General features: G+C 40.6%; 1 protein-coding gene across 5 annotated transcripts in view; it reads right to left on the reverse strand.

Annotated features, from left to right (window-relative positions):
• Window positions 1-14,396, reverse strand: part of PAG1 (phosphoprotein membrane anchor with glycosphingolipid microdomains 1) — a 153,419-nt gene that overhangs the window by 99,431 nt on the left and 39,592 nt on the right. For 3 of the 5 annotated variants that reach the window (XM_039524618.1, XM_039524616.1, XM_039524617.1), the window contains exon 3: window positions 4,199-4,320. The exons of the other annotated variants lie outside the window; for them this stretch is intronic. The gene's annotated coding sequence lies outside the window, so the exon portion shown is untranslated. The remainder of the gene's footprint in view (window positions 1-4,198; window positions 4,321-14,396) is intronic. 5 annotated transcript variants of the gene reach the window in all.

The following is a 14,396-nucleotide window of genomic DNA, read 5'->3' on the forward strand; positions in this document are numbered from 1 at the left end:
GATGGCTGCGTTTTACCTGTAAGTCTTCCTGTATACCTGTGTGCTGGCAAGTGGGCAATGAAGTCTTACAGTGACATGTGATCATGTCACCTGAACTGGAATCCATCTTTAACCTGGTGTCTTTCCATTGAGAAGGAGGTGGGGGAACCCAGAGAGGGACAAAGGATTCCCGCCTTATGCAAAAGATTATATAAATGGGTGAAACAGAACAAAGGGAGGGAAGGAACCCCCATGAAGAATCCCCTAGCTACCACCTGAGCTGGAAAAAGAGCTGTACCAGGGGAAAGAATTGTGCCCAGGCCTGGAAGGTGTCCAGTCTGAGGAAAAAACTTACTGAAGCATCTCTGAGGGTGAGATTCTCTGTATTCAGTTTAATTAGACACAGATTTGCGCATTTTATTTTATTTTGCTTGGTGACTTACTTTGTTCTGTCTGTTACTACTTGGAACCACTTAAATCCTACTTTATTTAATAAAATCACTTTTTACTTATTAATTAACTCAGAGTATGTATTAGTACCCGGGGAAGCAAACAACTGTGCATCTCTCTCTATCAGTGTTACATTTACGAGTTTACCCTGTATAAACTTTATAAAGGGTAAAATTATAGGAACACTTCTGTTAGCTGCTTTCAGGTAAACCTGCAGCTTTGGGGCAAGTAATTCAGACCCTGGGTCTGTGTTGGAGCAGACGGGAGTGTCTGGCTCAGCAAGACAGGGTGCTGGGGTCCCGAGCTGGAGTCCTGAGAGAGCAGGGGTAGAAGTAGTCTGGGCTCATCAGGTGGCAGCTCCCAAGGGGGGTTCTGTGATCTAACCCGTCAAGCTCTCCCATTTGCATGGGAGTGCCTGCACTAAGCAGTACAGGGGCACAGCCGCACAGATGCAGCACTGTAAGTGTAGACAAGTCCTAAGAAAATATACATGAAAATCAGCAATGGGGGAGGATCTTTAGAGGGGACTGATACATGGAGGCTCAAATACTTTGTTATAATTCTAAATGAAACCAAGGCCAAACAGGAACCCTGATGAAATGCTGTCAGGTGGGTATGTTTTCTGTATTTCCCACATCAAAAACAACCTCTGAAGCATAGTGGAGGTTCCCATTGAGAGCACTTTCACTCTACTCATCACCCTGGATGGAACATACACTGTTTTCAGGGAAGGATGTCGCATTTGAGTTCCTTTTGCCAATTGTTTACAGAGCAACATGAAAGCTGTACTGAAGACTGACTGCCTTCTCTTCTTTATATGAGGTTCATGATTTACATGTGAAATCAAAAAAATTGAAATCAGTGATATGACTCAAGCATGTGGTGTTTGAAGGATCAGGGTCTTAATGAGTTCTTTTGAGTGCTTATTGTTTTAGACCCAAATACCATAAACATGTAAGCAAGTACATAACTACTCATGTGAAGCAAATGGGATGATTTATACTGAATAACATCTCATCTAGTGCATCAAATCACCCCAATAACAGCTTTGTGGGTGAAACCAGACAATCACTACACTCTTGAATGAAGTCACACAGAAAAATGATAAAAGACAAAAACACCTTATCACCGTGGGTGAACTCATTTGACAAAGTGATCTTTCAATACTTGTCCCCAAACAAAAACTGCATAGCTCCTTCAAAAGGCGAGCCTGGGAACTTAAATTCATAACTCTGCTAGACACCAGAAACCATGGACTTAACGGGACACTAGTATATGGCTCATTACAAACCCTTTATAACACACAACACTGCCTGCTACACTTCATTGCCCACTTTAAACAAAAATCTAACTCCCAACTGCTCGCCCAGAGCGATCACCTCCAACACACATTACACCTCTTCTGTTTAACAATTTGTCCCAGACACTCTGCTTCCTTCCCCAAACCTGAAGAGGAGCTCTGTGTAGTCTGAAAGCTTGTACTTTCCCCCAACAAAAGCTGGTCCAGTAAAAGATATTCTCTCATCTCCTTGTCTCTCTTGTGTAAGCAGTGTCACACATGAGCTTATTTGTTTGCAAGAACAGAGCCCCAATCATTCTAACACTTATTGGATTACTTTATAAATAGGCTGCTTAATTAGTCAGTTTTGAAAGGGCTGTTATCTTCAGACATAAATTGCATGACTAATGCATAATCCACTGTTATCCACCTAGCAGTATTAATTGAAATAAATACTGCCAGTCCAATAAGGTTTCATTAAAACCAATTCATTATTATGTGCATTGTTGCCCCAAGCACATTTAACCCAACAAATCCAAGTGAAAATATATACATTTCAACTCAAACCAATGTGTGTGTACTGGAACCAATATTTTGTATTGATAACATTCATCACAGCCTCATTTTGTTTGCTGCAAAATGATTGACAAAATGATTGACATCTCTGATTCTCTAAATGATTCTAAGATGGAAAATACCTAATTAGTGTACAGAGTCCATCTCCCTGCAAATGTAGAATTATTCCTCACAACACCCTTTTCTAGACTGGGAGAGGATAATTTAAAAAATGTCAAAAGTGAATGAACGTCCATATTTCCTAGGATAATTGCTTCACAGCTTCGAAGATCTTATCATGAACATTTCCTGATATTCAGTCCATATTTTACCTTTTCTTACTTAGTTTCTTATTAGTTTCTTAATTTCAGAACTCCTCATTATATTCCACTTCTTAACTCATAATAATTTATTTCTTTCCTGAGTGTTCAGCACCTTTACCAAAATGTAAGTATTAGGAGTACTTTGGGTTTTGTTTAGGTTTTTTACATTATTTATACTTTCAAGAAGGCATTTATATACCACGGAAACAGACAAGCCAAATAAAGATCTAATTAAAGAAATCACATACACACCTCCCCCGCATAATATCGTCAGAAAGCATAAAGATCACAAAAACATCTTGGAAATAATAAAACAATAAATTCACTTGATGAATATTTATTTACATTTCCACGACTTTTATTGAAATATCTGGATACATTTGGTTTGGGTTTTCAAATACATTTATTTCACCCCTTAGAGAAAGGTACCCTAACAGAACAGAGCTGTAATAAATAAACAAATTAAATTATTAATAGAGCTAAAGCTAATCATAGCTGCTGGTTATGCAAACAGTGTATTAAAATCCTTCCATAAGCCTTTCAATGAGGACACACAACACATTGAATAGATAAAGCTACCATTAAAAACTGTTATTTAAAAACAAAACTCTGACCACATGAAATTTCAGCCTATATATCAGGTATTTTTAATAAATGTTGATGAGGCTGATCCTATTACCCTTTAGTCCTGGCATGAGAAGTCCTCATTCATGGGGTTGGAAGTGATTTCAACGGAACTGTTTGATGGAGAAAGGACCATTCACGTGAATAAGGGTTTGCAGGATTGGACACAGTGTATCATACTTTCTTTAACAGAGGGCTTGATTTTGTGAGGTATTAGAGTTCCCTCAAATGTAAACTGACTGCAATGGAAGTTGAAAGCGATCAGCACTTCACAGGACTGGGCCCTTAAATTGTAAGCAGAGCAGAGACGAGACCCTGGATGAAATCCTGGCTCCTCTGAAGTCAATGGGAATTTTGCCACTGACTCCAGTGAGGCCAGGATTTGACCCAGTGTTTTCTTTCATGTTAGGACTGCACTGAACACAGTCAGCACTCAAATAATAGCAGCACAGCAGCAGTGCTGGAACTGTCCAAAGTGCCATTAGCAGATTCTGTACACTGATAAATTAACTACATTGGCAGAAAAGGACAATGATGTACAGTGTATTGAAAACAAAATCAACTATTATTTTCAGCAGTATGAGTCATTTCTTTCTATAATATTGAAATATGATAGAGGCAGAATGAGTCTCCTGTCATGGCTGCTTGTTTATTCTAGGCAGTATATCAAAATTCACAAGAAAAGTCATCAGAAAAGTGTAGCACCTGTTGATCTGTTTCCAGTATGGCAACCTATGCAGCACTATTACAAAGTATAAGAGGGTCACATCATCTTCAATCCTATATGCCAGTAAGAGCCTCCTTAAATTTATTCTATGGGATAGTTACAACTTTAAGTAATATATAAACAGGCATTGCTGGAAAAGTGTCGTGTGAAACACTATTCCGACAGAATGCTCATACAAAAGGCATGTATTATTCTCTTGGAGTCAATCACTTTTAAGCCACTATTCTGTAACATAGCCATAGCATAGAAATTAACATCTACCTTGAAGGGGTCTCTGGTTGCCAGTGACAACAGCAGGCAGTTAAAAAAAGATGAAGAGCAGTGAGGGTTGCATACAATGGGTTCAGCAAAGAAGATCTTGTACAAAATAATCAGAAGTATATCTGCAAATCAGAGGTAATTTTGTGAAGTGCGGATGAGAGACGAGTTTGCATACATTTAGTTCATATGATTTTAAAACTACATTTTCTCCCCACTGTAATTCCCTTAATGATGTCATATAATCAGTTTTACTTCTACTGGGTCTGCACATTTGGTATTTTCATCAACATTTGGTTAATATGCCAGGATAATACGTTTTATTAAAGAAATAAGGAAGATCTGTACTAAGTCATGTCTGTCTCAAAAATCTGTCAACTCCCCACCAGCTGGATTCTATTATTTGAATTAAAATACTGTTGTGCCAGCTGCCATACAGCACATTTCACTACCCTGATTCCTGGTGGAATTAAATCCATACTGAAAAATATAGTCTACTATGAACCAGAAAGGAGGACTCTTGTCAATATTAATGCATATCTGGAAAACAGAACCATTACAAAAATTCTGGAAATGGTTACAGCAATGTATGATGTAGAAGATGACTGTCTAAAAGACAAAAGCTCCAAATTTTACATGCCATAATGTAGCAGCACTTGTAGCAAAATAGCCTCCTGATTATACCCAAGGGTTTACGTTTCAATAGTGATTTCTCCTGCTACACAACAAACAATTACCAGATTTTTTACTACATCCTAAATGTAAAGAATCCTGCTGAAAGAACTTTAAGAATTACTACTATGCTATTGTAAAAGCCAGCACTGCAAAGCATTTATAAATTACTGCAGGGCAATTATTAGACAGGAGAAAAATAATGTATAGTTCTAGTCTGTTACTACTGCCACAGTTAGAAAGAAAGGTTGTGGTAGGCAAAGAGCTCATGTAAGTTAATGTGGATTTCTGCTAGATGTGGACTTCAGGAACAGGTGCCAAGAGTCTATGCTGTGAATGTGTATTAAGAATATCACTCAGTCTGGAGACAATACAATAATATTAAACCTTAAAAAATTCACTGATGACAGCATGCTAAATAGAACTAAGATTAAAAACAAAGAATGGTATGTTGATGGGAACCAATATTTCCCCTTTTTTCAACTGCTATCATAAAGTGCAGATTTGGCATGCCAACATATACCTTCCCTACCGTAGTACTGGCTCTAAAGAATATTTCCACTTCAATAGCATATCACTGGCTCCCCTTTTACTATAATAAAGAAATTAAACCACAAATTATGGTCAGATAATGTTAAGGTTGCAATCAAGGTATGACAATTGTACCACATAAACAAAAGGAAATTCAGAGGTAAGACTGAAATACCAATGCAAATTCATTCTTGGGGTAAACCAACACAACTGAATAGCATTACACAAGGACAAATTTGCTCTCAGTCTTTAATTGTCCCTTAAAAATTATGCATGTTAAAGGCCCAAAATGAACACTATTCAATCCTGGAGCCATAACAACTTTTATATACATTACAATGTTGTGACTTTAGCATCTGTTATCTCACATCATTGTAGAGCTAGAAACAAAAAAGTTATACCATCGAAAGGGAAATTCCCAGCTCCACAGTGGCACGCCTTCCTTACCTTGGAAGAACCTGTGATATCAGACCTTAAAACCACGACTTTTCTATACACAGAAAAGATACAGGTTTTATAGTTCCCTGTGAGCTCTGTAGAATTGGATTAATGCATAGATCCACTGTTTTAAAAAATGCCATCCCAAATAAGTACTGATATCACAACACACACCTACGTATTAGGTATATGCCATATAGTTATTAAAACTATTCTAGTATTATTTTAGAAATTATTTTAGAGCTGTATCAGCTGTAAGGGCCATGGTATAGGTTTTATTATAGGCAGGGCTGGTAGCACAGCTATGATTAAGGTTGTCCAACATTTCCCATTATAAGACCCTCTTTTCTGTTGCTTTTAACTTTACCAAACTGTAACTACGTGGCTGAATATTTTGGAAAATATGAGTCAAAACAGTTCTATTTCTGATGAGGCTGGATTAAAATATGTTATATTGTTCCTGTTAAAAAAATCTGGTGTCCTTTTTTTTTGACAATCTGTAATACCTCCAGGCTTTAGAGCAGGAATTTGAAATTTGTCAGGGTGGTGGCCAAATTTGGTCAAATTCTTTGAAATATTACAGTTCTCACACTCGGTAGACACTTGCTGGAGCTTTGCAACTTAATTCCCTGAAGATTGGGGTGATAATGCACCTCACAGGGAAGTTATGAAAATAAATGTATTGGTGTTTGTGAATTACTCAGAGCACAGTAACTCAAAAGCCCATGAAGAAATTAATCATTCTGTTGTCAGAGGAGTGTTTGAATAGTGTGCTGTTAATATGTCATGGGGCCACACATTGAACAAGAAAGAGACAACAAATATTGAAAAGCTGCTCGTTCAATGAGCATCATCCATCTTGTGCACTGAATGAGGCTTGGGTCATTCCGCTGAAAAATAGTATGTGATCATGGATGTAAAGATTGCATTATAATACATACACACAAGGGGGCTGAATCAGAGATTCACAGATATTCTGACATTTTCTAAGTTTTAAGTGTTTCTCTTTGCAACCTTAATAATGTTCTTTTAATATACTTTTTACGTATAATTTTACTATACCTACAGACACATATTGCCCTTAAAGCTGGTACATTCAGTTAACAATAACCATGTGATTAACATACTATACTGGTATTTCCCATTGTGTCCACAGCAAATCACATACATATATACAAACTCACACACCAAGTTGTATTAACACATTTTTCACTCTCCCAACCCCAATATCTTCTGAAACAGTACACATGTAATAAAATGCACACTGATACCTTTCATAGTTTAATTTCAAAGCCCAGGACATCACTATCTCACAGTAGCTCATTTTCATAAACTAATTACTAATTATACTTTAATGAATCATGAAGACAGTAGTTACAATAAATTAGTCTTGACATATAAAAGGATCAGTACAAACAGGTCTTCACCAGCCATCCAGAGTCTGATTTTGGTTTTTACACACACACACCATGTTCTATCTTTAATTCTGTTGGATACTGTTCCATTTGACACAATATATTTTTACCTTTGATCCAAATCTATTATACAATATAGCATTGAGACAGCATCTGGTAACTGCAGAGGAAACAACACGACCATCTGAGCTAAGTAACTAATGTTGATATTAACATCTGATTTGTACCTCTCCACAGAAGATAATCTCAAAAGCAGCATTGTCTTTTATTCTACATCGATGTTATGAATGGACTTTTTCCTGTATGTCTTATGACCTATTAATGAACTTCCCACAATACCCCTTTTTTCAATACTGTATAATGTACATAAGCAAGAAAGCAAGTGTCATCCTCTATTTAGAGAAGAAAGAATGTTATATATATCAATTACTGTCAATCAAGAAGTGCTAAAGAACAGAAGAATGTTAAGCTCTTCCTCCTCCTTGTGTTGTGATTAATGTCTAACTAACCCATCCACAATTTTCAGAAAAACAGCTGAAGTGTCACTTAAATGAAAAGAAAACAATTTGAAAATTTGAAAAAGACCACAAAATAGTGGAGAGAGAAATCTTTTCATTGCACTGTCATCAGTAGATCCTTATCGATGGAATAATACTTTGCATAAATAGGTATTTCTTTGGTAAGGTCTGTTATACTTAAAAATATGAATTACTTTTAAATATTTGCATACCATTTCAAACAAAATTACCATGAACACCCATTCGTAACTGATTAACATCTATACCTGGAGGAAACACAATACACACAATAACCTTTCAATTTGCTGTCACCCAGATTCTAGCATTGCTATGAAATAGCTGTAGATCAGAAGAACATGCTGTATATCAGCATGCAAGCAATCATACTAAGCATTCACTTTGCTTAAGAACTCCCTTGGTCAATACTGCACAATGCAAATGGAAACAGGATTTTCCCATTTATGGACATGTTTTGCCCTATTAAGATGGCAAGTATTGTATAGATAAAGCACAAATATGTTGTTTGGCTAAGCGTATTCAAAATTATAAAGCCTTAACTGTGGGAAGCATTCTATAAATTATCACATGCAGAAGCACACACAGTTTCACTTTAATTCAGAGTGTAGATCCCAGCATTGCTAAGAAAGGCAGCAGTGAGCTGGGTGGACCACATGCCACGTCAGTGTGAATATATATGCATGATTGCACATGCAGACTGGGCAAATGGCTCCAGTTTTAAAAATGGTGCTGGATGTGAGGCACTAGAGTTCTTAAGGGACTGGTCATGAGATATGGCATCTTTCACATCTAAGCTACCAGTCTGATTCCAGCCCAGATTAGTAGTAACTAAAGGTTGGCATCTGATAACTGTTTGGCAGCCTGAGAGAAAAAAGGATTGGTGATATCAATCTAGCTCCTTTGTTGTCAGCTGTCGGAATCATTAAGGGTATGTCTGCACTGTGATAAAAGACCCACAGCAGAGCGATGGCTGGCCTGGATCAACTCGCTCAAGGCTCACAGGGGCTATCATAGTGTAGACATTGGGGCTTGGGCTGAAGCCCGGACTCTGGAACCCTCCTCCCTCGCAGGGTCCCAGAACCCAGGCAATTGTATTGCCCCACAGCCAGAGTCAGCTGACCCGGGCCAGCTGAGAGTCTTTCATTGCAGTGTAGACATACTCTAAACCAGTGGTTCCCTAACTTGTTCTGCCGCTTGTGCAGGGAAAGCCCCTTGCGGGCCGGGCTGGTTTGTGTACCTGCCACATCTGCAGGTTCGGCCGATCGTGGCTCCCAGTGGCCGTGGTTCGCCGCTCCAGGCCAATGGGAGCTGCTGGAAGCAGCAGCCAGTATGTTCCTAGGCCTGCACCACTTCCAGCAGCTCCCATTGGCCTGGAGCAGCGAACTGCGGCCACTGGGAGCTGTGATCGGCCGAACCTGCAGACGTGGCAGGTAAACAAACTGGCCCGGCCTGCCAGGGGCTTTCCCTGCACAGGGGCGGCTCAAGCAATTTCACCGCCCCAAGCACGGCGGCACGCCACGGGGGGCACTCTGCCGGTCACCGGTCCCGCAGCTCCGGTGGACCTCCTGCAGACGTGCCTGCGGAGGGTCCGCTGGTCCCGTGGCTCCGGTGGACCTCCCACAGGCACACCTGCGGGAGGGTCCACCATAGCCGCTTTCCGCCCTCCCGGCAACCGGCAGAGCGCCCCCCGTGGCATGCCGCCCCAAGCACGCACTTGGTGTGCTGGGTCCTGGTGCCACCCCTGTCCCTGCACAAGCAGCGGAACAAGTTTGGGAACCACTGCTCTAAACCCACCATCAAAAGGGACAATGTCTGTCACGCCCCACTTGCAGGTTCAGAAAAGAGGCTAATGATTGAAACAGAGAGCATGAATGACCTGGACCTTACCAAGGGATCATTCCAGGTCATGGATTTGCAGGTTGTTGGGACAGCTCTTGGTCAGCTGTGTATCTGTTGTGTGGGTAAAGTCTCTGCCACAGACTAGGAAAAATCCTAGTGTCCAGAATGCTGCAAGATGTATAAGTGCTGTCCCAGCAAGTAAAAATGTCACATTTTCTGCTCACTTGAAAAAAACAACAGAGAAAACTGGGATGGTGAAATGAAATCAGGGAAAACAGTTGGTAGCTGAGCTAAAAAAACTGAGCAGCATCTGGGGAAGGGGAGGGGAAAATGCTGAGGACGGCAACAAACTGGAGCAGTTGGTGGGGACTGGCACATGGGCGGGCCTTACTGATGTAGCCACACAGAGAGTTTCTTGGGAGCACGGAATATGCATTACTGAACATCAGCCAGTTAGTGTGCTCTGATTAGACCTGTGGTGCCTGGAAAAGGGTTAGATAAGAAGTGAAATCCTTGCTTCACTGAAGTCAATGGGAGCTCCGCTACTGGCATGAATGGGTCCAGGACTTAATTTTAGGTCTAGGTTTTTGGGCTGTAGCCAGGTTGCTCAAAGCCAATTGTTTGCCAGAAAGGCAAGTGATAGTCTGGTTAGACAAAAAATTAAACTAACAAATTTGCGGTGCATAATCTACAATATGACTAGTTGATCCTGCTGCAAAACACAAGTTTATTTTAGGAAGTATATACATATATAGCCTCTCTCTAATGCTAAGCAGGGAGATGTCCAAGGACGTACATGGCTGAAAGACATTTCCCAGACCATGCCAAAACTTGATGGTGTGATCTACATCAACTCCCTGGCTGACAAAGCAGAGAATGGCCTAAAGTACAACTATCTGTGTCCTGCCTACAGAGCTATCAAGCGCCTGGCTGGCAGCCATAAACAGCCTTCGAACATCCTCATCATGAAACCAGATGGCTCGTTCTGCTTATTGGTGCTGGACAGATGGAACACACATTATGAAAGCCTGCTGAACCACACACCTGCTGACGACTGTCTAGAGATGTGTGACCTGGCAAACCGCACAACTGCAGACCCAAGGGCGCACAGCTGCAGACCACACAGCTGCAGACCCAGGGTAGATCCTTTGTCACTCAAGGCAGTACAAAAGGCCATCCAAAAGTTACGGAATGGACGTGCTGCTGAACCTGTTGGTCTTCCACTCAAGCTGTTCAAAGGTGCCTTGGAGCCAATGAGAATTGGCCTGCATCAACTGTTCTTAATCTTAAATTACAGCCTTTTTCAAATTGCAAACTTAGCTACTGCTCCCACCAGTGAAGATTTCTGTGAATGTGAGTGATGCGTTCTTGTTTCTTGGTATATGTGAGGAGATAGAACTCCACAGTCTGGATGTGCAGAAGTAGGAAGAGTTGAGATTTGACAGTGAGGACAATATGGAAGGAATTACTATAATCAAGACATGAGAAGATAATGAGATGAAGATACTGAGATGTTTAAGCAGACAAGTACCTGAGATAGCACTGAATGTTACAGTAGGTAAGAGAAGATAGAATCACTCTAATAAAATATTTAGAAGGTAAGAGACCTGGCAAACAGCTAGGTTCCTGACAGCAGTAATGGCAGTGATGAATAGAGTTTAGAGGGGAGATGTTCAGTTTAGGTTGAAGAAACACATTTTATTAATTGGTGAGATATCAAATATACAATAGATATTTTAAAACTGTTATTCCACCTCTAGTTTAATAGACCAGAAAAAATACAGTTCAATTACAATTATGCTTAATGTTCAGCAAGCAACTGTCTTTAACACTACACTACACATCTGTTATTAAATTAAATACTCTGTATCTGCTTCTTACAGAAACTAGTCATTCTTATAAGGTTTTAACTAAAGAACAGCTGCAGACATAAACCATACTGCATGGACTTTTAAAGTAATTTGTGTGTGTTGGGGGGAAATACATACTTGTGACATGATGTTTCATCTTGCATCAAATTATGACTGCAAAAATGTGTCCAGTGCAAATACATAGCAAAGCTTTGCAAAAAAATGTTGTCAATTTTTGTCACGCATTCTCTGGATTAAATGAAGTGAGATCAGAGTCTCAAATTCACTGAAGAAAAGGTATAAGATCTAGATGTCTGAAAACACTGTAGTGCTCCTGATATGCATTTTTAGAACGTGAGACCCACAAAGATGAGTGTTCATATCTTTGATTTCCTAACAATGCCAAAAAGCCTGTGTTTATAAGTGTGAAATTTCTGTTTGAACAAACACACCACTCACTGTAAAAAACAATATAAATTATATGTGCCTTAGGCACTCTTACACAGTAGGTGTGGACACTGATTAGGCTGTCCCAACTGAGTGATTTAAAATTGCCCGTATCATAATGTTTAGTGATTGAAGAAGTCAAAACCTTCCCTGAGGTCAAACTCCTCCAAGATATCCTGCACATGGAAATATAGCTTCACAAGATTAATCTGTGCCTTCTTTTTGGCTGTAAATAAAACACTGAGTACTAAAATTTTAACTAAGGGCATGGCTACACTTGCAGATGTAGAGCACTGTGAGTTAAACCCACCTTCGGAGAGCGCAGGAGGGAAAGCGATGCAGTCTGTCCACGCTGACAGCTGCTTGCACACTGGCATGACCACATTTGCGGCACTTGCAGTGGCATTGGGAGCAGTGCATTATGGGCAGCTATAGTGACTGCAACGTGCTTTTCAAATGGGGGGGTGGGGTGGAGTGTGACAGGGAGTATGTTGTGTGTATGTGGGAGGAGAGAAAGTGGGTTTTGGGAGGGCTGTGAGCATGTCAGCATGCTGTCTTGTAAGTTCAGACAGCAGCACATCTCTCCCTCCCATCCCCCGTCTCTCTCTCACCACACAGCATTCCCGGCTGTCAGAAACGGAGCTTTCAAAGGGCATATCTGCATTCCTCCAGTGATTCAAAACAATGACAAGAATGGCCACTTGATTTAAGGGGATTATGGGACATTTCCGGAGGCTGATCAGATCGCAGTAATGCAACACCTCATCCACATGGGTGCCGCAGCGCTCCAGCAGGGGTGCAGCAAACGTTATTCCACTTGCCGAGGTGGAGTACCAGTAGCGCTGTAGCTGCGGAGTCAGAGCACTCTACGTGCCTTGACAGTGCGGACTGGTAGTGAGCTTGGGCGCCTGGGGCTCCTTTATTGCGCTGTAACTCGCAAGTGTAGCCAAGCCCTTAGAGAAAGAAGTCTATCCATCTTAGTCCCTACAATGTTTAAATTAATTTAATTATATTACATGGCAAAAAACCTACATTAAAAGAATATTAAGGTTACAAAGCTAATGAGATAGGAAATGCCAGAATTAAGATTGTCTGTGCAATCTTAATTTGTCCCCGCTATGCATATGCATTATGATAATCTTTTGTATGACCACACGCTATTTTTCCAGCACCCTTCCTGTGTTTGAAATAAATCATCAGGAAGTTCCATACTGTGGTCTGATTCAGCAAGACACTTTAACACCCGTGTAAGTCTTAGCATGTGACGTCAACGTTTAATGTTATGATCCGCACGCTTAAAGTTACATGACTGCGTACATTGCTGAGGGAGGGTCTGCATGTAGGTGAACATTTCCCGTAACAACTTTTTCCAGTGGAAATCTGAGTTTTTAACTAAATGAAAAGTTTTGTGGGAAGTACCAGCTTTCCAGGGAGAAGGGGGAGGGGGAAACAGTTTTCATCAGCAAACTAAGTACTTCTTGGTTATCTGCGGTCTGCAGATTTTTTATGACAAGTCAAAACAAATTTGGTTTCATCTACATTTTCCGCAGAAAACACCTCCATTTTCTGACCAGTTCTACCTAAATGATTAGGTTATCAAAAATATTTCAACTCACATTCTAAATGCCCAGTATTTATTATTATAGTATTCCAATATATGTTCAAATATGAATATGAAATATTAGAATCAAGTGATTATACATCATGCCTACCTTTAAGAAAAGAAATCCTGGCCTCATTGAAGTCAGTGACAAAATTCCCATTGACTTCAATGGAGCTAGGATTGCATCGTAGGTGTTTAGGTTACCTGAGCAGCCTTGGAGTTATTCAATTTTTATTTGTAAAATCATTTTCCCCTCAGTTAACTTATACATACAAAACAACAAATCCTGCATCTTGGCAGAGGGTTAGACTAGATGACCCTTGCGGTCCCTTCTAACCCTTTGGTTCTAGGCTACATACATCTATATGGGTTTGGACAATGACAGAGCTGCCTTAGGGGACGTCTACACTACGGGACTATTCCGAATTTGCATAAACCGGTTTTGTAAAACAGATTTTATAATATCGAGTGCACGCGGCCACACTAAACACATTAAATCGGTGGTGTGCGTCCATGGTCCGAGGCTAGCGTCGATTTCTGGAGCGTTGCACTGTGGGTAGCTATCCCGTAGCTATCCCATAGTTCCCGCAGCCTCCCCCACCCCTTGGCATTTCCGGGTTGAGATCCCAGTGCCTGATGGGGCAAAAATCATTGTCGCGGGTGGTTCTGGGTAAATGTCGTCAGTCACTCCTTCCTCTGGGAAAGCAACGGCAGACAAGCATTTTGCACCTTTTTTCCCTGGATTGCCCTGGCAGATGCCATAGCATGGCAATCATGGAGCCTGTTTTGCCTTTTGTGACTGTCACCGTATGTGTACTAGATGCCGCTGACAGAGGCGATTCAGCAGCGCTACACAGCAGCATGCTTTTG

Source organism: Mauremys reevesii, linkage group 2, assembly GCF_016161935.1.
Source record: "Mauremys reevesii isolate NIE-2019 linkage group 2, ASM1616193v1, whole genome shotgun sequence".
In the NCBI taxonomy this organism is placed as follows: Eukaryota; Metazoa; Chordata; order Testudines; family Geoemydidae; genus Mauremys; species Mauremys reevesii.